The 23,279-nt window shown below is 37.6% G+C and overlaps 1 protein-coding gene across 8 annotated transcripts in view; it reads right to left on the bottom strand.

Moving 5' to 3' along the window:
- Positions 1-23,279, bottom strand: part of LOC118745750 (serine/threonine-protein kinase WNK1) — a 221,208-nt gene that overhangs the window by 168,801 nt on the left and 29,128 nt on the right. For 6 of the 8 annotated variants that reach the window (XM_036479394.1, XM_036479396.1, XM_036479399.1 and 3 more), the window contains one exon: positions 21,278-21,431. The exons of 1 other annotated variant lie outside the window; for it this stretch is intronic. The gene's annotated coding sequence lies outside the window, so the exon portion shown is untranslated. Of the gene's footprint in view, positions 1-21,277; positions 21,432-23,279 lie in introns of those variants that run through there. One more of the 8 variants, XM_036479398.1, reaches the window with a different exon arrangement.

The raw sequence follows: 23,279 nt of genomic DNA, 5'->3' as shown, positions 1-23,279 counted from the left end.
AAGAAATATGGCTTAAAAAATTGCATATACTTTTTACAGTTCCGGCAGGAAAATCTAAAACTTCTTCACAGAATCTATTAAAGCAATTCAAAACGTACCAAAGTGGTAAATAAAACATTTGGAACTCTTAATTTTTTTTTATTTCACTCTACCAAACTTTAGCAATCGATAGCACAAACAACTTTTCCATAAGAAACATTTACCAAATATTATTTCTGTTTTTTGTACGTATAGTAGTAAACAATATTACGAAGTTTCAAAGTAGCTAATACACTAATTTTTTTTTTTTTTTTTTTTGTAACACAGGAATATTAGTTTTCCCGTTTAACAGTTTTACCTCAAAAATTTTCTGAAGAGTTGGTAAATTAAACTAACAAATCTACTAAAGGTACTATGTTAGCTTTACAAAAATGTATATTACTTAAATATTCTGCACTTTATTTTATTTTATTTTGCCAATGGGACAAAGCACTGTGCGGCGACCACACTGGTGCTGCGTAGTTTAGAACCGGCCAGCCGTCCAATCACCTTGTATGTTGCCAGCAACGTTTCTTTGTCTTTGCCCCAGGTACTACGGGCTAGCGACTTGAGGACCTTGTTGCGGCTCTGTTCTTTGTTGACAATTGCGGTTGTTGCGCGGAGGAGAGCAGACTGTCACCAACGTGAATTCCCAGCTGCAGTCTGACCTCCTTTGTTCAGGTGGTGAAAAGGGTACCTACGATTTTGTAGGGGAGAGGGTTAGGCTCCTAGCAGTGAAGAAGCGAGAAAGTTTGGAGAGGTAACCGTTTGCTTTCGAGCAAAAGTCATCAATTCCATTCCCAGGCGCCATTATCGAGAATCGTTAGTGTAAGAGACAATCGAGACTCCCTCTGGTGGTTGAGAGAGCTTAGAAACAGTTAACAGTAAAAGGGAAAGGACACCACCCTTGTGGAACCCCTTGCCTTATTTTTCTGGGTTTGCTCAATTTGTCTCTAATCATTACCGACGAGAGTCGACCACTCAGATAATTCGCCGATTACGTGCACTTTACGGAAACCAAGCTGATGCTTCGCTGGGGTCAGGTGGTTCGCAAAATACGGGAGTTGCAAAGCCTTAGTGTCTTCGCTCCTTTGTTGGCTGGTTTCCCTGGTTTGAGCAGTGGGACCACTCTCCCCATCTTCCAGGTGTCTGCAATGACGAGAGTGGCCATTGACAGGTTGAGGACCTTGGTTGAGGAGTCTACTCTCGCAGGACACAAATCTTTCAGCATCAACATGCATATCCCGTCATGACCCATGGCTTTGGAGGCTTTCGTCTTCCCGATGGCTAGATGAACTCCACCGCAAGTGAAAACAAGAGACGCACTAGTTGTTGGCAGTGTGTGCAGCCTTCTGGTCACTCTACGTTTGGCTTTGTTCGCCGGAGGATGCAGTGTAAATTTCCGGCTAAAATAGCTTGTGCATCGCTCCGGATACAACGAGGCGCGGTCGCCGAAAGATATTTTGACTCTGTTGTCGGATTGAACAGTGACGTCACGGTTGACCAAAGCTTACTCACACCAAAGGTGCATTTGCAGGTCTTCAGATGCTCTTCCCACTTCTTCCGCTTATGTGCGTTCACAAGCTGCCGAACCTCCGTACTGAGATCCCTGATGCGGCCATTTCCGGGATGGGCCTGACAAAAGGCTAGAATAGCCGCTTCCACAGGGAAGGTGCAGCAGCAATGACAACCCGGCGTAACTTACGCTCACTTACGTGACCGTCGGTTGGTGTAGGGAGTGCAGGGAAGGTGCTTTCGGTAAATTCCGCGAAGCCTTTCCAATCAGCTTTAGTAAAGTTGATATAGGGCTGGTGTTCCGCGGAAGCAAAGTCGGCAGGTTTATCAATCAAGATGACTATGGGCAGATGGTCTGATGCTAAGGTCAGCATAGGTCACCATGATATGCTGTTTATCAGACTAGCGCTGAATATGTTATGTCTGGCGAGCTGGAGCAGCTGCCCATAATCCTGGTGGGTGCGTCGTCGCGCATTGAGCAGAATGTCGAATCGTCTATCTGCTCAGCCGAGTGTGTTCCCCTGCGATCATTTGACAGGCTTGAATGCAAAACGATCGTGGTGCACGTTGAAGTCACCAACTACCATAAGGTTTTCACCTCTGAGGGGTGCACCTATATCAGGGTGATATCCTCCCGGGCAGTTAATGACAGGGAGTATAAGACGTTAACCTTCACCAGCTCAGAAGGCTTTTATAACATAACCGCTCAGAAGAGTCTGTTGGACTCCGAGCATGCTTTTATGAAGAGAACAGGCGAAGCTGTTGTACGTTATAACATTAAACTTCTCTTTTAGTTTATTGAATAAAGTAAGATTGTTTTCTGTTAAGGAAGATAGTTATTATTAAAAAAGTTTAGCAAAAAAATTATCAACCAATTCGTCCACACTAAACCTGCGAAGCAAAACCACCTCATCCTCTACAAAATGCTTACAAGCATTTATGAATAAATTCATTGCAATTCTGATTCTATGGAATAAACATGTATTTTAGAAATAGTCCGAAAGACTTCTAAGGTTTTTTGTAGCAGTTTAATGCTTTCAACTTCCTTTTTATTTGTAGTATTTTTTAGTATATCAAACTTATTTCATGTTTATTACATTACTAGCTTTTTTCTTATTCTTAAAAGAAAAACGGAGTCCTGTAAGCTCTTTGGGCTGATTAAGGTTAAATATTTCGAGCTCGACATCGCCTGACCGGATAGCAATACCCTGACATTCTAGGATGGTATCCCTGCGGTCGATGTCTGCTTCGATGAGACGATACTGCACGGTGTGGTGCGTGATGAAAGTTACGCCACCACCATTACCTCGTTCCCGATCTCGACGGTGCACATTGCATCCGGCGCAATTCAACAATGTTGCATTGCTGTGCAACTTCGTCTTTTGGACCCTAGCTATCAGTACTCCATGCCGGCCCATAAAGACGGATATCTCCTTGATCTTGCTCTGTAGTCCGTTACAGTTGAATTGTAGCAGCTTCGTGTGCCTAGGGAGCTTTATTGTTATGTGGGGGTGAGAGATGTGTGTTGTCTGACCGCCGTTGGCTGTGTGCGCTACTGTGGAAGGTGCCGGCCTGTAGTGGGCGGTTGGGACTTGCGACCGTGCAGCGCAACATGGGCCTTCGAAATTCCTCGTCCAATCTCGCGTGGTGCGCAGACCTGAACATGCCCAGCCAAGGAGGAACCACGAGTTGTTAGCGCCGGCGTGTGGGTGGAGGTGCGGTTGTGTCTGTGGTGTGGTCTGTTGTGTTTTGGTACTGTAGTATTTGTGTTGAGCTGCTCAGGCGGACTGTGGTGTGCCGTGGAGGCAGCTCGGTTTGAGCAGCAAGGGGCTACGTATGAGGTGGTCCATTGCCGGTGAGTTGTAAGGCCTTAGCAAACTCGGAGGTGACTTCACCCGTTACAGGATCTGCACCTGACGGAGGTGTGATCGTCTCTGGCTCGCAGCAGGTGTAGATTTCTGGCCTAGGGTTTGACTCGATGCCAGCTTTGAGCTTAAGTATGCGTAACAGACGTAGCCCTATGGATGTACAACTTTTGAAGGATTTCACTGACCTAAACGGAATTAGATCGCCGAAACAACAGCCCTTGGTCGGATAAAACTGAAGTCATTCCGGTAGGTAGAACCGGCTGTCGTGGGAATGGCCAAGTTGTTCTTCTGCTCAATACTTTAATTCAGTAGAGTTGCAAGAACACTCCGAACATTATTTTACATCCCCATACAGTACTATGTAATTTATGTTGGTTTTCTGTGGTATTTGTGTTGAGCTGCTCAGGCGGACTGAGGTATGGCGTGGAGGCAGCTCTGTTTGAGCAGCAGAGAGCCACCAATGATGTGCTCCACTGCCGACGACTCCGTAGGCCTGAGCCAACTCTGATGTGACTTCACCCATTGCAAGCATTGCACTTGACTGAGGTTGAGTTGTGGTGTAGTCGTCTCTGGCACACGCAGCAGATGTAAGTTTCTGGCCCAGGGTTTTACTCGATGCCAGCCCTGATCAGAATAGTACGTCGTAGCAGATGTATCCCTATAGACGAAAAACGTTTGAGATATTTCAGCGACCTAAACGGGGTTGGATCGCCGAAACAGCAGCCCTTGGTCGGGTAAAACCCGAGTCATTCCGGTCCTGAACCGACTGTCGTGGAAATGTGTAGATCTTCTTCTTTCACCATCAAATGTTTTCGTTGTCCATGCCACCGCGCCATACACCAGGACAGGCATGATGGGTTACTTAAAGTGTTATTTTCGTATGACGAGAGAGCACTTTACTTCTCAATTGCCTACTTAGTCCAAAGTAGCACTTGTTTGCAAGAGGGATTCTACATTGGATTTCAAGGCTGACGCTGCTGCTTCCCAAATAAACGAAGTCTACTTTTTCAAACTTGTAACTGTCAACAGTGACGTGGGTGCCAAGACGCGTATGCTCTGACGATTTGTGTGATGGCAGGAGATACTTCGTTTTGTAGAATTCTTGTATACAGCACCACTAATTTTATAGCAGTCTGGCAAAAAAAAAAAATAGTTTGCTGCGAGAGTTCCCCCAGAGTTTTAGGCGAGTGTTGCTGGAGTGACGGTCCTTTGCCAGATATAAATCTGGGTCGTTCCGGTTACGTAGACCCGACTGTCGTGAGAGACTCCAAACTCCCCCTCTCCAAGTTTGCTACAACATTTGCACGCAGTTTGCCGAACCAAATTTCTGCATAGCACGTATCGTAATTTGTTTGGAAATCACGATACTATTGAAGGTCGCAATAGTGTTCGAGTTGCATTTTTCGGTTAAAAAAGACACCGAAAAGTAATTATTTCTTTAGAAAAATTAAAGGAATGCTACTTTGCTTACGCAAAAGTGTCGCTTTTATTTGTTGAAAAAAACGTAAATGCAAAAAAAGGAGTGTGGTAAATTATATTAAGCTGAATTCTTTCCCAACTGCTTCAAATTCTTCTAATATTTTTCGGATTTCGTATGCACTCGATTTTCCTTTTGAGATCGAAAGTTTATTCGAACGAGCGAGTACGATCGATACTCTCCCGTGTTGTAATCCGTATGCATTTTACAGGACGAGATGTTCGTTCACGATTCGAGCCGCTTATTTCTGAGTGTTTGGTCTTTTTAGGCCTTTTGAATATACAATTACCAAAAATTTTAACGGTGCTCATATACGTTTATGGCACCATATATTTTAAGGAGATTCCCAACACTTAAATGGGATACAATTAAAAATCTCACTGTAAAAACGAACGTATAATAGTTGCGTTCCCTAACTAACAAAAATTTACCAGAGCGTTCCCGTACTAGGTTACCAGAGAAGCAGGGGAAAAAGCAGGGAGAGTAAAATCGGTCCTCTCTTTGTCAGAAGTTGCAAGATTTTACCCGAATAATTTTTGTTGGTAAAATCTGGTAAAAGGTCAAACCAAAGGCAAAATTAAATTATAGTTGAAATTAATTTTAATCTTTACGTTATTTGCAAAAAAAACTGTTACGTTTAAGTGTTCTTTGTTCATATTGATTTCACACAAATAAACACAAAGGCAGTTCACTCTTTGATGCGAAAATGCGAAAGGCAAAAATTGGCGTTTGTTTTGTTGTTTTGCTGTGCGTTTTGCACTTTCGCTCAAACGCACACAGTTCCGCATCACAGGGTGAACTATAGTACACTAAATTAGCAAATGTTGGCATGTGTGTATTCCTTTCGAAAAGCTCTAACTGAAATAAGTAAAAAGATTCGCGAAATTTAAATTTTAAACCCCGTTTTTATATTAAAACAATGTACACAAAAATACCTTTTCTCTTATTCGGCAAATTTAATAAATGGCTAAAAATAATTCACTCACTATTTGTTATTTTTTACAATGTTTTGGCGAATACATCAAACCAATTGTCAAGAAATGTTATATACCCTTGACAAGCAACACAGAAAGGAGAATGCTACTTAGTAAAGGCTATAATCCCTATGCGAAGGCTGCATACGCAGAAAGAAGTTCTGCACAAAAATACCACACGTGAAAGTGTTTTTACAAATAACCTTTGAAATATTAAAAAAGACAATTTTCGTAATATTGGGGTTAAACCAATTCATAACATTGGGGTTAACACGCGTCGATTGATACCCCTCTTGACGAAATTTGATCATTTTTACCAGGTTATCGGAAAGTGCACATTTACCGATTTTGGGTAAATGTGTATTTGATAAAAAAAACAGCTATAGCTTTTTTCTCTACTTTTCTAGCAGATAATTATCAGGAAGAAGAATGGGAAAATTGGAAGAATAACGCTCACAGAGAGTGAAATAAAGAAATACCCCAGTAAAATAATTATATGTGCAAAATGTTTTTCCTCATTTTAGCTCTATTAAAGTAGAATAAAACTTTTTGCTGTATGCGATTATAATAGCCTTTAGTTTATCAGTATTTTCATATGTTAATTTGATGTTCCTTTACAACTTTAATCACCATCATCACAAACAATAGTTAATATTCAATAGTAAATAATTATATGTGCAAAATTAAGTATTCAGTTCCGCCTGCTCGTGTCAAAAATTTTTAACAGAAAAATACATAAATGACTGTGTGGTAAAAGCTTAAACATATAAAAGCTATTTTCATAATAAAAACCGTTTTATTATTTTCCCTGGTTATATTATGGCCCATAGTATCCCGTGACATTGAACTATCTGAAGAACAGCCCGGACATATATCAGGAATGAAGTTTTGTGGCATGAAATCTAGCTAAATAACTGCTGAAGTAATCGGACAGCAAAATATAATAAGATGTTCCTTTAAAAATCCCGACGACTATAGAAATAATAAGCTTGGTGCCCTATATAAGCCCCAAAAGAGTGGTGCAAATGACATATCCAATAGTTTTGTAGGAAGAATTGAAAAACGCTATTTTCAATGATGAAAGAAACTCCTATAGTTGATCCAGATGCCCACCACAACTTGGAGAGTCATTCGGCTTCCATGGCAAACCTGTCCTTAGCGAAAAGGAACTTTGGTTTAAAGTAAAAAGCATATAGCTTTGAAAAACAAATAAAATCTTTTCACCATGGCAAAAATGAATATCAAGAATGAGAAATATTCTTTGCATATTAAGTTGGCAAATTTTTCGCTCATTTCGACCGAAGGTATTTGGAAATTCCAGCGGTAAAACGTAGTTATTCACACCGTGCGAACATCAAAATCGTTATTCAAGGAACAAAATACCTTCTTTTTGGGTAACTAGCTTCAAATATGGGCTTTAATACCACTGGGGATTTGTAAGATCTACTTCCCAACAAGATTTTTGCTTATTCAAAACAGAATGATAACGTGTTGAAACTTAAATAAACCAAACTTAACAAATGCGAGGAAATATACAAATTTTACTACAAAATTTCGGTAAAATATATGCCGCAAAGCGTAAAACAAATAAAATTGTGCAATAGAAATACAATCCAGTGCCAACAAATAAAATTATCTTTAAAACATTTTGAAAAATAGTCGGCAACCTAACATTTGTTTCTTTGCACATATAAATATTTTCTACGAAAATTTCAGAATAATGGTACAATTAAATTATCTTGTTATAAACCAATGCATATTCATACAATTTTTTATATTCTTTTGATAAAGTAAATTAATACAATTATTGGGAAAAAGCATCAAAGATCTAGTTTATTTATGTATGTTACCGCATAACTTTGGACCACGTCAACCGATTTCGATAATTCTTCTGCATCGGAAAGGTGGTCCCATACTAATCTGGTTTAGATCCGATCATTGGATCATGAGATATATATATATATATAGATTTATATGAGAATTGAAGTCGGTTTTCCTTTTGCTAAAAATTACTTGTTCATTTAACTAATTGAAGTTGAAGTATTGCACGTATAATTTTTTTCCTGGGGTAGTTAGGAAACGCAAACTAGCAGAAACTACCAAGTAATCGGTGTATTTGACAGTTGAAAATATTCGGCGCGATTTCTAATCACTTTTTATATTTCAAAAGTATTCACAAATACTTACATTTTGCAACACTACATCAATATTTAATGATTCCTTAATTCGTCTTTAAAACATACCAAAAATAAGCAGATAGAAACAAAGAAAAGCAATAGTACTTAACCTCACTGGTTTATGTTTCAACAGCTGTTTGTACATTTTGACCTAGTTTCTGCTAGTTAAAATTTTTTGGGTTAAGAAACGCTTTCCAGCAGAATTTAGTGATAATTTGTGATAATTTTCTGTTAAGACAGTTCTTCCAGTTTTTACCCGAAAAGCGTTCGCGTACTTTTTGGGTTTTCTCTTTCTAAGAGCAATTTTGCTTTTTGACAGTTTAACAGGTTTTATCCAGAGAAGTTAAGGAACGAAACTAATTTATATGGAAGAGAGGTTGAGCAATTAAAATGGATCATTTATATAAAAAAAAAAAAAATGTCTTTACTGACTTTAATTCTTCTAGAACTGAAAGCCATGCATTTATAAGACGTCTTCACAATAACATTAGAACAAAAAACACTTCCAAACCATCAGGTAGGAGTGATCGGCTCAGAAATTTTCATTAATAGTTGTCGAAAATTCGTACTTTTCTGTCAGTTGGTACAGGCCCTGAGTTTGCATTGGTATGAGGAAGAGATAAACAAAAACTTGATATCGGTGACAAAAGACGAAATAAATGATCGTAGTTAAAATTTTAATTTTATCCATTGAACTCCGAAACTTTTGAACATCTAGTTCTATTTGTGTACCTCTATGAATTATTTTCAAGCTTTATCTACTGGTGTGTTTATCTATCGCCATAGGATGACATCTTTCACTCTAGTATATAAATCGGGCAGCAGAAATTATGTTACAAACTATAGGCTTAACCAAAAAATCTGCTATTAACTTTAGAATTCTCTCCTTTTTCACTATAACTTGTTGTAATATAACATTGTAATCGATGAATTAAGTGTGAGAGCTATTTGGCAACCCTGTATCTCATATTCTTTTGTACATCGTTCACATAATAACATCTCCGCAAAACTCGAGTAACCAGAGAACAAAAGTCTAGTAACTCGAGAGCAAAATTCACTAACACATAAATAGAGAACCACTGTGTCAAGGTACAACTGGTTTGTTGCCACAACTGTGACGAATGAAGATACCATAAGATATGCTATATTGGTGTTGAGCTTTTGTTGGTGACCTTGAAAAAGATTTTCACAGATCCCTTGCAATTGCCTACATCCCACAACTCTCAACTGAGAACTGTCAACTCTTACCATTGAGCGTAAAAACAATCATTTCCAAACTCAAGTCTGATGGAAAAGAAAGTGATTGTGCTAACTTTCAAAAATGCAGTGTCCTGATTTTTGCTTCGACTCATCTGGTCACCCTAATTGGAAGTATATTTGTACTTAATTGCAATTTTCATTTTCTTTGCGAGCGGGCGATCTGAATATTGAGGTTATAGTTAATAACCACGCGCTTTTAATACAATGGTAACGACAAAATTTAAAACTAAAAGGACGAGAAAATTATGATGCTTGGAAATTTGCTGCAAAATCTCATCTTGTGCTCAAGGGTTATTGGCCATGCATTGAGGGAACGGAGGGCGACTCCATCAAAAATTTGCATGCAATTTCAGCAATTGGATTGCTAGTTGAGCCATCCAACTATTCATATGTACAGAATTGTACGACAGCGAAGGCCGCATAGGATGCTTTGGAAGCCGCCTTTGAAGACAATGGCGTTTTGCGTCGCGTGGACTTACATAAATATGGGTGTTTCCATCTGAAGGTCCACTACTACAAAAAAATAAAAGTCTTATATCTAACGTATTTACGGGCCAATTTGTCTGCTGTTTAAAATATATACTGGCTATGTAAGTAGAATCATGTCTGCGTAAAATGGTCTTCCTAGGTGGCGCCAAGGTCGAGATATTTCGAAAAACCGTATTTATGGTCCGATTTGGTTCGAATTTGGCGTATGTAGTTGAAACATAATAAGTCATAGATTTCCAACAAATTCACCCTGAATTGGCGCTGAAGTCAAAATATAAAGTATATTCTACATAAAATACATGTTTTATTTGCGTTAAAAATTCATTTAAAAGCAATATTAACAAAAATATAACGATGGAAATTTATGTCACGTGACGCTACGTCACGCGACGTTTCACACTTGGGGTTGTAAAAGAAAATTGAAACAAGTTGCATTAATTCAAAAAACTCTAAAAACAACTAGAATTGCTCCAAATCATATTAAAATAGCCATCCACAATTCGCAGTTTTGCGATTTTGTAAGAAAAGAAAAAATCTACTTCCATTTTTTGTCACGTAACGATACTCTCTCTAAATGCTTATATTTCAGGACCAAGCGTTCGATTGTTTTCATTTTTCGGTTAAATATAGAGCTAATTATGTGCTATACAATGGCCCAAAAAAGTTAAAGAAAACAAATGGTATTCCTTGTTTGTATCACATTGAAACGTACGACTGTCACGTATGCGACGTATGGAAATACCCATATTTAACAATATTCAACAAGACGACCTGTACTCAGCAAAAGTTGGAAAAATCAGGCACAAAAATTCTAGACGATATTGTTGCGCAAATTATGTTGAGTGGTTTGCCTGAAATGTACCGCCCGATAGTGATGGCACTTGCAAACAGCGGAAAGACGCTGACTATTGATTTGGTACGCACTAATCTGCTTCAAGAAATTAGACATGAGCCAGCCTGCGGTGAAGCTTTGGCTCTAATTTCAAAAAAATCCAATAATCGCACTCAAAAGTCTAAGAATGAGCGAACTGTTTGTTTTGAGTGCAACGAATGCACAATGCTAACAAGTGTCCAACAAAATCAAAAAAGATGCAAAAAACTTGTTGTTGGTCTCAACATCTCTCGTGGCAAAAACAGCTGCTAACGAAAGGTTTGTGGATTCTGGTGCTTCATCTCATATGACTATGAATTCTGCTAATTTAACTGAACGGCGTGAACCAAAATGAAGAGAAGTGATTGCAGGCGATAATGGACGTTTAAAAGTGGAGTGCGCATGTCGATATCTGCTGATGGAGATTCAAACAAATAGCAAGTCATCGTTAAGGATGTTTTCTGCATACCAAATATTTGCGCCAACTTAAGTCCGTGAACCAAATGGCTAAGCAAGGTAAGACGCTTGTTTTTAATGATGTGAACTGCCGTATTTTCGATAAAAAATCGAAATTATTGGCTTCTGCCCCGCTTGTCGACGATTTGTATTGACTGAGCTGTACAACAGAACGAAGTGCTACGACATTGACAGCGACAGCAAGTCGCAGCAGGCAGGAGGTTTTTGATACCTTTTTAATCTTCAAACGATTGATCGAAATTCAAAAAAGCTTTACTATTAAAATACTGCGATCTAACAATGGCAAAGACTTTTGCAACGACAATTTCAAAACATTTATGAAAAAGCACGGAATTGTACATCAGTTTACAGCACCATATACACCTGAACAAAATGGCGTTGCTGAGCTCATGCATCGGAGGATCATAGAAAAAGTACGCTGCATGCTGAATGATGCAAACTTCCATATACAATTTTGGGCAGAGGCAGCTGCCACAGCAGCATTTTTAATAAATAGAAATAGAAAATAGAATGCAGAGACATGAAAACTACTACGCTAGAAGAAATTTGGACCACACTGAAACCGGATTTAACTTCTCTACATATACCAAAAGAGAAAAGACGCAAGCTGGATTCGAAATCATACGAATGCATTTTTCGGGGTTACTGAGAAACAGCAAATCGTATAAACTGCATAATAGAAAAACAAAGTGATAAGTCGTGATGTATTATTTTTTGAAACTAGGCGCCACGTGCAGATACACGAAATGCAAACGCGCAAGGAATTGAAACGCCGACTCCAGTGATGACGATGAATCTCTTGGATTAAGTGAGGGTTTATCAAATTTTAAAATAAGCGAAAACCGAAATTCATCACAGGTTCAAATTGCGAATGAGTACACTTCCCATCAACAAACTTCGAATGCTTCAAACGTAGGCAATAACTTTTATTGCTGATCAATCTGATTTTTTTCGGATTCAGTGAGCGTAATGATAGTGTCAGTGAGGAGGAGAATCCTCACCACCATTCATCATGCGAGATGTCAGTCAGTCAAATCTCTGACGATGAAAGTAACATCCAAGCAAAGGATGGAGCAACGCACCTCGGGCTGATAGCAGTAGTAAGTAATCCTAATGAATCATACGTACGAGAGGCGCTGAGCGGCGTTATACGCGTTAATGCAAAACGGCACTCGGGAGCCAGCAGACCTGTCACCTGGAAGAAAGGCCATTGACTCCAAATGGGTGATTAAGGTAAAAAGGAACCCCGATGGCGTAATTAACCGATACAAGGCACGTCTTGTAGTAAAAGGCTTCTCGCAAGTTAGAGGCATCGACTACGATGAAAACGTACTCCCCAGTTGCACGGTATTCATCAATCCGCTTTCTTTTGGCCACCGTCGTTAAATTCGACTTGACTGTTCATCAGATGGATGCAATATCAGCCTTCTTACAAGACGAATGAGACGAGGAGATTTACATGCGCCAACCACAGAGCTTTGATGATAAAACCAATAAGATATGCCGACTTCGTAAGTCTCTATATTAGAGTGGTTCATAAAAACACTCTTTTTGGAAATTCATAAACGCTACATCAGAATATTGTTATTTGTGATAAAAACTGAGACACGTATTTTTTTTTTTTTTAGTTTTCTTAGAAGTCGCGCTGGTCGGTTTTTTATAAAAACGCTGATGTTCTCAATTTTTTATTTTCTTGACATGTTAAAATGCAGCTAAAAATATGGTTTTTACATATAATTACTCTGGTATTATTGGGGAACTTTCCCTTAATTGCACACTTGTCTTGGACAATTAGAATGGCTCTAGTTAGCGAAAATATGCTCTGGAAAAGAGACTAGTAAAATTAAAACGTTGATACGGAACGATTTATGTATTGTCATGGGTTGGAACTAGTTACCAGGGGGTTTCTGGGTGGCTAGTTAGGAATCTGAAGTCAGTTTTTCGAAATTCAAAATGGCGATCCAAAATGGCGGTCCATTTTTTTTTAATGATTGGATTTATTCGAAACCCGGCACTCGAGAGTTTTTGGGGTCGCCGATTACGAGTCTGAAGTCAATTCTTTTTAAATTCAAAATGGCGGATCCAATATGGCGATCAAATTAAAAAAAGTACTCAAATTAAAACGTTGATACTGAACGTTTTAAACATCATCAACGGTTAAAACACGTTTCCAGTGGGTTTCTAGGGTTGCTGATTACGAATCTGATGTCAGATTTTCAAAATTCAAAATGGTGGATCCAAAATGGGGACCAACTTTAAAAAAATGATTCGATTTGTTTGAAACTCTTAACCGCCATTTTGAATTTTGAAAATCTGAAATCAGATTCGTAATCAGCAACCCCAGAAACCCACTGGGAACGTGTTTTAACCCTTGACAATATTTAAAACGTTCAGTATCAACGTTTTAATTAGAGTACTTTTTTTTAATTTGATCGCCATTTTAAATTTAAAAAAATTGACTTCAGATTCGTAATCGGCGACCACAAAAACTCTCGTGTGCCAGGTTTCGAACAAATCCAATAATTTAAAAAAAAAAATTTACCGCCATTTTGGATCCGCCATTTTGAATTTTGAAAAACTGACTTCAGATCCCTAATTAGCATCCCCAGAAACCCCCTGGTAACAAGTTCCAACCCATGACAATGCTTAAATCGATCAGTATCAACGTTTTAATTTTACTAGTCTTGTTTCGAGAGCATATTTTCGGGCACTAGGCCCATTCAAACTGCCCAAGACAGGTATGTAATTAAGGGAATGTTCCCCAATAATACCGGAGTAATTATATGTAAAAAACAAATTTTTAGCTGCATTTTAACATGTCAAGAAAATAAAAAAATTGAGAACATCAGCGTTTTTATAAAAAACCGAGCAGCGCGACCTCTAAGAAAACTTTTTTTCTCAAAAAAAAAAACACGTTTCTCTTTTTTATCACAAATAACAATAATTTGAGGTAGCGTTTATGAATTTTCAAAAACAAAATTTTTTTAACCACTCTACTCTATATGGACTCAAGCAGTCCAGTCGTATGTTTTCTGTGTTGATAAAAAAACTTGGTTTTAACAGATCTGACTTTGACCAATGTGTTTATATCAATAACTCAGCACAGAACCTCATCATATTAGCTGTATATGTTGATGACATCTTAATTTTTGGAAGCAACAATGCAATTATTAGAAAACTTAAAAAGGACTTATCTACACAATTTAAACGAAGGACATGGGACATGCGACATCCACCCTTGCAACGGTGAGACAATCCCTCACTAAGCTTCAACGTCTGGCGTGTGTATTCAAAAATTGACAGGTTTTCTGACGGGTCACTACAGACTGAGAGGTCACCTGCACAAGCTGGCGATCTGGTCGAACGACCTATGGCCGCTCTACGTTGTGACTGAGGAGACCCCCCTGCATCTGCTTCACGCACGTCTGCGAGTCCCGCTTCAGCAGGGATACATGAACGGCTTTTAGCGATCCTGTCGGCTGGTATGAAGTAGGTGGCAGCGCTCGGATAAGCTTACACTCGATGGTATTGGAGAGCGTATCATTTGCAGTCGTTGTATTCCGTAAAAGCGTCTAAACCAGGGCTTCAGAGCGGAGCGGTGCAAGGAGATAAGAAGCAAAGGATTTTAGCTGGAGCAGAGCTAAAAAAATTAATTTGCTCCTTAGCTCCTTAATGTAAAATTTTCAGTTAATTTACTTTATTTTTTTATTTTTATTTTTTGGCACCTAAGGCAACCGTAGTAAATAAATTTCCATTTTATTTATTTTACTAGGCAACGCTGTTCATTGCACAATAGGGTGGTGGGGCAAAAACTTGAATATGTTAAGTTTTCACCGCCTAGGATTTTTCTAAGTGGAAAAAAGAATACCAGAATTTTTTCGCTATAAAAATTTTATGCAGAGCTGCGCCAAAGCCCATGAAGTTTTTCATGTGTTTATATGGGGAAAACTTCGTTGAAATGGTATAGAATTCTTGAAAATGAATATTTTTCGATCGTAAAATCTGTTTCTCTTTAGGAAACTTCCAATAACAATACTAAATTATTTATTTAACCATTTTGTATTATTAACTTTTTTTATAGGTTCCCCAAAAACCCTAAAAAATTCTATGACCCTCTTCCAGCAAATGTGCGATATGTACGTACATACATGTGTATATCGAGACCGAATTTTCGTTTGGAAGTATAAGTGCTCCTTGAGCATCTGGATGCATTTTTCTGCATCAATGATAAGACTATTTTTAAAAAGTGTCGCCTTCGGTTTTTTGCAGTTACGCACAGTGCCGCCTAAGTGGGCAAAAATCGAAAAATTCGTTATCTGCAATGTGAACTTCTTTGGTATTTTTGTAAAGACAATTTATCCACTAAAAAGATTTAAATAGACATTTCCCTAAAAAATAAATTATATGCCACCAGGAAGCCACTAAAGTTAACAAATTTTATACTCTCTTCAGAGAAAAAAAAATAAAAAATATATTCTTTGAAATAAAATTTTGGTTTGACATTTTTTGTTTCCATATAGATAGTAGAGAATTACAAGAATTAAAATTTTGGAAAAAATATAAAACACAGGGTGTCCCTGCGGTGTTCCAAAAAAAAAAACAATTTAAAAAAATCCAAAAATGCTAAATTTTAATGGAATGAATAAAAAATATATTTAAAAATAGGTTATTTTTTTTATTTTATTAAGCGGTACGAGCTTTTAGCTTTCGAAAGAGGAGATAAAAACCTGCTCATTTTTTATACCCGAGCGCACTTATGCACAAGGGTATTATAACTTTGTTCACATAACGGTTGTTTGTAACAGGCAAAACGAATCGAGATAGATATAGACAAATGTATACATAAATGATCAGAATGAAAAGAGAAATCGATTAAGCGGTGACTGTCTGTCGGTCCGTCCGTCCGTCCGTCCGTCTGTGCACACGATAAATCGAGTAAAAATTGAGATATCTTAACGAAACTTGGTACGTGGACTTCTTTTGGGCATGGGACGGATGGTATTGAAAATGGGCGAAATCGGACAATAACCACGCCTACCTCCCATATAACGGTAATTTTCAGAAATACGAAAAGTGCGATATTTTAGTAACTACTGAAGATAATTCACTCAAAATTGATATTTACAATGAGTTTTAGACGAAAAATAAGAATATTAAAAAATTTTGGCAAATGGGCGTAGCCACGCCTACTTATGGTTACATGCGTATATCTTGGTAACCGCTGCACCAATTTCTTCCAAACTTGGCACAGTTGTTGGTCCTGCTACAACATACCAAATGGCCGAAAATTTTTAAAATCGAACAATAACCACGCCCACATCCCATATAACGGTAATTTAGAAAAATACGAAATCCTCGATAAATCAGTAAATATTAAAGCTAATTTATTCAAAATTGATGGTTGCTACAATTTTTTACCAAGAAATGCGCTTATGATACAATTTTGGAAAATGGGCGTGGCACCGCCCACTTATGATCACATATATGTATCTCGCTAACCGTTCTAGCAATTTGAACCAAACTCGGTATGGTTATTGTGCTTGCCACATAAAAGCAAAGCGTTGAAAATTATTGAAATCGGACTAAATTACGACCGCTTTTCATATAACGGTATATTTCAGTAATGCTTGAAACTTCAATATTTCGAAATTTAAGGACGCTAATTTACTTAAAATTTATACACCCCGGCTTATCGTGTAGCGGTAGTTTTCGGAAAGGTGGAAAACATATATTTAATAATTGCGCCGGATATTTAATGTTCGGCTCCGCCCGAACTTAGACTTTCTTACTTGTTTTGTGCAGTGCTAGTGCATAAAATAATTTTTCAATTTTTTGTCAGTGCCTTGAGATCTGCACGATTCGTTCCATTTTCAAAAATGAAGTGTCAGATTAAAAAGCTTGACCTGTGGACAATAGGTTTATTTTTAGATTGTTAAAAAATTAGATTAAAATTTTTTTATAAGTTAAATGAATTATTAAAAGATGGGTATCAATCGAAATGTGTATTAACTACATGTAGAGAGTTGCCACCTGTTTAAAAAATCACATTCCACTTGAATTAAAGGAACTAGGTAATTGAAATAGATAGGGATAGGGATAAGGGAGTCAGACGAAAGAGGTTTAAGAAGGTTTTAGCTTAAAAATATTACGAATAGGTTTGCCAGCTGTTTGTAAAGTTGAGTTAACGTCAAACCATAGGATTACGCTATCGCATTTGTTGTTTTATTACAAATACATACATTGTCAAATAGTAATTTGTTCTGATTACATTATATTACAGGACTCTTAAATTAAATCAGGAATGTTTTTACTCTCCACTTATTTCTTGCTAAGTTTGTCAAATTTTTTAATTTGTCTGATACTCATATTGATATACATATTTCAATTACCTTATTCCCTTAATTGAAGTGAATTTGATTTTTTAAACAAGTGGCAACCCTTCTACGTGTTATTTATAGGTAAAGTATTTTCAAAACTAGTTCAATTGATACCCATATTGTAATATCTAATTCATTTGACTTATTAAATAATTTTAATAAAATTTTTAACAGGTGGCAACCCTTTTCAAAAGTAAAATACTTTATTGCACATCTACAGGTCAATCTCTGTCATTTGACACCTCACTTTCGAAAATAGAACGAACTATATGTACATACCTATGTAAAAGCCGCAAGAACCCAAATTTTCAACTTCAAACTGCATTTACAGTAAAACTATAAAAGTTATCCAAAAACTAATTGCATTTTTGAATTTAGCGTTCTCACTTTTACTAAGAAGCGAGTTTTCATTTAAATCCGTCCATAATTCTATTTTTTCGCACATTTTATATGGAAGGGAGCACTGTGTTACGGCTCGATTTTAAGTAAACAAATAAATAGACGTTTTTTATTGGGAGCGGGAGCGGAGCGACGAAAAAAACCCTTTAGCAGTGTACCCCGCAGGCTTTGATCAGATTGGAGTGCCAGAGTTCGTGGTGCTCGTTGAAATCCCCAATAACTAGCGCCTTCTAGTATCACACTTATGTTAGGCGGTATACAGCTGGACATTAAGTAGTTGGTGGTATTACACGTTGACGAATTCATTCTCAATATCCGACTTAATAGCCAAATCTTGGCAAGGCGCGAATGCGCCGTTCGCATCAATTCGGGGGTAATGCGCCGGTATTGAACCACGGTACGCAACGTAAAGACGAAGCCGCCTCCGGCGTTGCGAGGTCAACCTCGTCGGAGAACGTTGAACTCATCCTTACTTTGAAGTTTCAAGCCGGGTGAAATTTGGTCTCCTGGTTTGCCGCGACTGAGTTTTTTTGCGTGTCATCAAATTGACCACCTCAGCTATCTTACCTTGTAGCCCGTTGCAATTGAACTGAAAGAGTTTCATTGAGTTTGGCCTGGTGACTGTTACACGGGTGAGAGAGTACTGGTGCACTGCCTGATCTGCTTTCTGAGCTTTCCGTGCTGGTGGCGGCCTGGTGGTCCTGCTGCTGGTGTTATCAGCGGTGTTTGCGTCAGTGTCGGTATGTGCGTGGACGATGGTAAGCAAGGCCTGAGCAGCATTTCATGTGGTAACAATTGTTGCATTTGTTGCACCCTATTGATGTGATATTGCTTTATCAAGTTGCAGAACCCTCCGCGTAGTATTCCCCTTGTTAATGGTTGGGCGGTGTTTGTGCATGGTGAAATATGAACTAGTAGTCAATTAATATTCTGAGAGCTTCATTTATTTATTTTATACATATTTTTTGGTTAAATAACATTACTAAGAGTAGGTTTAATTTTTTGTGTATAATTGGAGTTATCTTTTTGTAAAAACGATTTTTAAGTTTACAGAAAAACTCTCCAATTGGTCTGCTTTGTGGTAAGTCAGAAGGATTTACGTCTCAAAGTTCAAGATAAATTCATTTTTTGGCTAAAGAGCCCAATGTAGATTTTTCATAATGCAAGCTGGTTTTGACTAACAAAAATACAAATTGATATCTTATGATTATATTTTGTATTAAGAGAACAATAATTTCGACATAACATCAGTCCCTTCGCGTACAAAACAATTTCAGAAATTTTGCCGACTTAAGCCATTTTCAGAACAATTATTGCAGGCATGCTTTTGAATTCATCGCGAATTTTTATTTTTATATTTTTTTTATTAGCTCTCATAGTTTTGACCAAATCGCTAAGCTGTTGAAGAGTGTAAACGCCTTGCCGCATTGGAAGCCAGTAACGTTTTTCAAAAAATGCATCGTCGTTTCGACGAAGAGGACTTCCGTGTTACTTAAGTGAGTGCCAGATTTACAATCATGAGTGAAAGCTTGGTCCAATGCAGTGAACATAAGATTGAGGTCTCTTGTTTAAAATAACGAATTTTATCTAAGAAATTAAGTTTATTATATAGTTTTATTAGTTTATTTTATGGTTTTTGTTACTTTATTTAGTGTTCTAAAATATCACGATACTTAAACTTTACAGAAAAAAAGTTTATTGGTTTATTTCATTTATAAGTTTAAAAAATGTACACAAAAACTGACAAGAACAAACTAATACATAGAAATAAAGAATTTAATAAAACGCATAAAAATCGCCGAATTTATTTTACGTCGGAATCACCGCAAAACAAATCAAAATAGGCGTCGTTGAATCGACGCCTTATAGTATAAAAAATAAGAAGTGCCATCTACGGTTAAAAAACCCGATACAATTATTAATTCAATGGCGGTATTCTGTCGAGGTAAAGCAAAGCACTCTGAAGCTACAAACATGTCCAGATATTTACTTATAGCCCGTTAGGTTGTTGCAGCACGATGCAACAAATATGACACCCCACTCTCTGTATTGCCGAAGACCCGAACAATGCTTTCGAATGACACCATTTGTTGCAGCTGTTGCAAAGGACAGGGGTTGAACACGTTCAAGTTCTTGGGTTCAGACCAGTGGTGTGCGGAGAAGTCTTGTCGGTGTGGCATGCTCCCATGGCGAACAAATGGATGAGTTGCTGTTGGAGTGATAGTCCTTGGTTGTTGTTGTTGTAACAGCATACAAATTCCCCAAAGAGGTTTTGGGGAGTGTTGCTGGAGTGGTGGCAGTCCTTGGCCAGATATATATCTATCTGGGTCGTTCCGGTTACGTAAACCCGACTGTCGTGGGAACTATAGTCCTTGGTCGAAGTTGGTGCTTCAAGTCAAACCGAAAAGCGTACAACCGACCATCTTGGGATTGGGATTATTTTCAGTCGTATTGGTTGCAAGTTGCTAAGCATATTAATAATAATAATAGATTGGCGCTTACGCATATGTTAGTGTTTGGCCGAGCTTCTCCTCCGATTTGTGGCGTGCGCCTTGATGTTGTCACACAAAGCGGAGGGACCTACAGTTTTACGCCGACTCCGAACGGCGATTGTATTTTTATGAGAAGCTGTTTTTCATGGCAGAAATACACTCGGAGGTTTGCCATTGCCTGCCGAGGGACGACCGCTGTTAAGAAAAAACCTTTTTCTATATTTTGCATATTATACATCTTTATTTCAGTGGCGCTGCATATCGGCCACCCAACCATACATTTAAGTAGAAGGAATTGATCAGAGGAAAAGTTAGAAAGTCAGACCAATAAACCACATATGTATATCTGAGACCTAGGCGCAGGTTAAAAGAAATTCATTTGTAGTTTTATGCATTTCTAATTATATACATTTCTTGCATAATTTAAAAAGCACGTTTTGTTTCACACACTTCTGAATACACTCCACGCTTACCAACAAAGATGCTCGAATAGAAATTGGATTTATGCCACTGAATTTTGTGGATAAGCTTGAATTTCCTACCGAACTTTTTAGACAACCCAATATATTGAACAAAAACGTCTTTCAATATAAGTTATTATACATGCACCATTACTTTCGTTTAATGGCAACATCGATCTATTTTACAATAAATACATAAAATACAACTTTGGCGGCAACATATTTTTTATTTACAATTTAGAAATTTAGAAATTTACGTTAAGTACAAATTTACTAACGTATTCATATTGTAACCACTCTTCTCAGTCCAGTAAGAACTAATTGTGCGCATTTAGAATCTAATTGCAGTATATAATTTGCCGCCGTAACTATTGCAAGTAAATTTTCACAGAAAAGTGCTATTAAGTTTATGCAGAATTTACCTTTGCGACTGCGCAACAGAACAGACAGGACCATCTTTGCTGATGGTACCTTCCTCAGTTGAATTATTGGGTGGTACGACTTCACGATGCCGCACGAACTCGCAAAGAGTTTGGCCAATTTTGCCACTTTTTAGAGACCACAAAACATAGAAATCTGCAAATAGAAATTATAGGCGGAAAATTACCACAATCTACATATTTTCTACCAGGAAATTTTTGACATTTCCATATCACTTGATAAAGTATATAAAAACATGTTGATTAAAAGCAGGCATACACAATCCCAATTTTTGTAAAAATCTTAACATTCATTCATTATATTTTAGATATGTATTTGCTGTAATTTTATTAATAACGCCGATATGCGTTCAAATATTTAAATAACACAATTATTCCCAGCCAGTTATGGCACCCATAGCAGTTTCTTTGGAATAGTTTGCGTTTGCGATGTAAAATCGAACATTTTCCAACTCATCCAGCGGTCAGAAAAACTTACAACTTCGAAATATTTTTACTTATTTTAAAGCACGGCAACAAAAAACGATCATTTGTAAATGGGGAGTTGTGGCAAATTTGGCACATTGCGCGACAGCTGATTATTTTTGAATGAAAATTTTCTTGCGACAAAATGACGATATTATTTGAGCTGGCAATCATGGCAAAGTCAAAGTCGCGAAACATGGTTTTTCATTTCGCTCGAATACTTTAAGAATATGAATCACGACTGCTTCCAAATATAATCGTAAAAACTTTTCTTCTTAGGTTCTAAATTGAGTCAATAATAAAAAATTCACAATTTGTGCGTTTTTCGGTGGTTATTTGGCAAAATTTGTATGAATTTTTTTACATATATTAGAGTATAGTTTAACCGTAATCGGTTGTTGGTATGCGCGCGCATACCAATTCATTTTTTCGGGCTTCGTTAAATATGTTTGTTCAAATAAATATTTTGGCGAGTACTTTCACACCACCGAACAACAAATGGCGCTGTGGGTCAGAAATGCCCTAACTAAAAAACTTACACGTCTGACGTTGGTATGCGTACTCTTGTAAAGGCTTTTGTAAATGCATTTGCCCGTATGCTTGTTTCGCGCATCTTCATGATAGTTCATGACTGGCAAGCAGCAAAGCAACGTCATTTCAGCATTCGTGGTTTATAGGGCGAAGAATTCGAGGTGTCGTGAAGAGAATGTTTATAAGAATGTCCAGTACCTCGTTTATTGATGATGTCCAGTCACGTTAGGCTTCTGGATAGAACATTTCGCAGCATGTTTCCATCAGAGTTTTCTTCTTTGTGTTGTTTTAGAAGTTTTACTTTATGGCCTTCTTGAAAAACTTGAGTGCATCCTTGTAGGGCTGCCAAAAACCTTTTCTCTTGGCTTAACTGAAAAGCCTCCTACTGAAATCTCAAGATTCCATCACTGGAGTGTTCGCCGCTTCATAAATTTGTAACGATGTATGTCGCATAGCTGCAAACCGATTTCTTTAGGGTGTTTAAATTTTTCTCATTTTCCATCCTTTTTCTCGCTTGAAATTAAAGATCAATAAATAACAACATAAATCAATGAAAAATTCATTGGTCCGCTTATCCACTCATTTCGTTTTCATCAAGAATTTTACCAAATGATGAGAGTTAAAGCACTAGAATCCACCATAAAAATATTAAAATTTCGCTAACGTATATGAACTTCATCAATTTTTGTACATTAACACATTGACGCAATTTTGTACCCATATAATTTATAAGATACGCTGCAATCACTTTTCCTGCGCCAATGCGTCGGTTTTTGTTACAAATTAGTAAGAAAGTTGTTTTTTTGTAATTAAAGCACAATGAGACGCGTTTTGAAAAATATAAAATAAGTATTTACTAAACAAGCTATTACGGGGCTTTCGCTATTAAACGCCCAATTTTTCTGATATTTTCGCCTCTAATAATGCGGCGAACAGGTGATTGGCTCACATGCGACATTTTCTCTATTTCACGGCTATTTCATGGGTA

This window comes from Rhagoletis pomonella, unplaced genomic scaffold (assembly GCF_013731165.1).
Source record: "Rhagoletis pomonella isolate Grant_MI unplaced genomic scaffold, Rhpom_1.0 Rhpom_scaffold_00009, whole genome shotgun sequence".
NCBI lineage: Eukaryota > Metazoa > Arthropoda > Insecta > Diptera > Tephritidae > Rhagoletis > Rhagoletis pomonella.
The sequence above is the reverse complement of the archived record's forward strand: the minus strand, read 5'-3'. Positions and strand labels throughout refer to the sequence as shown.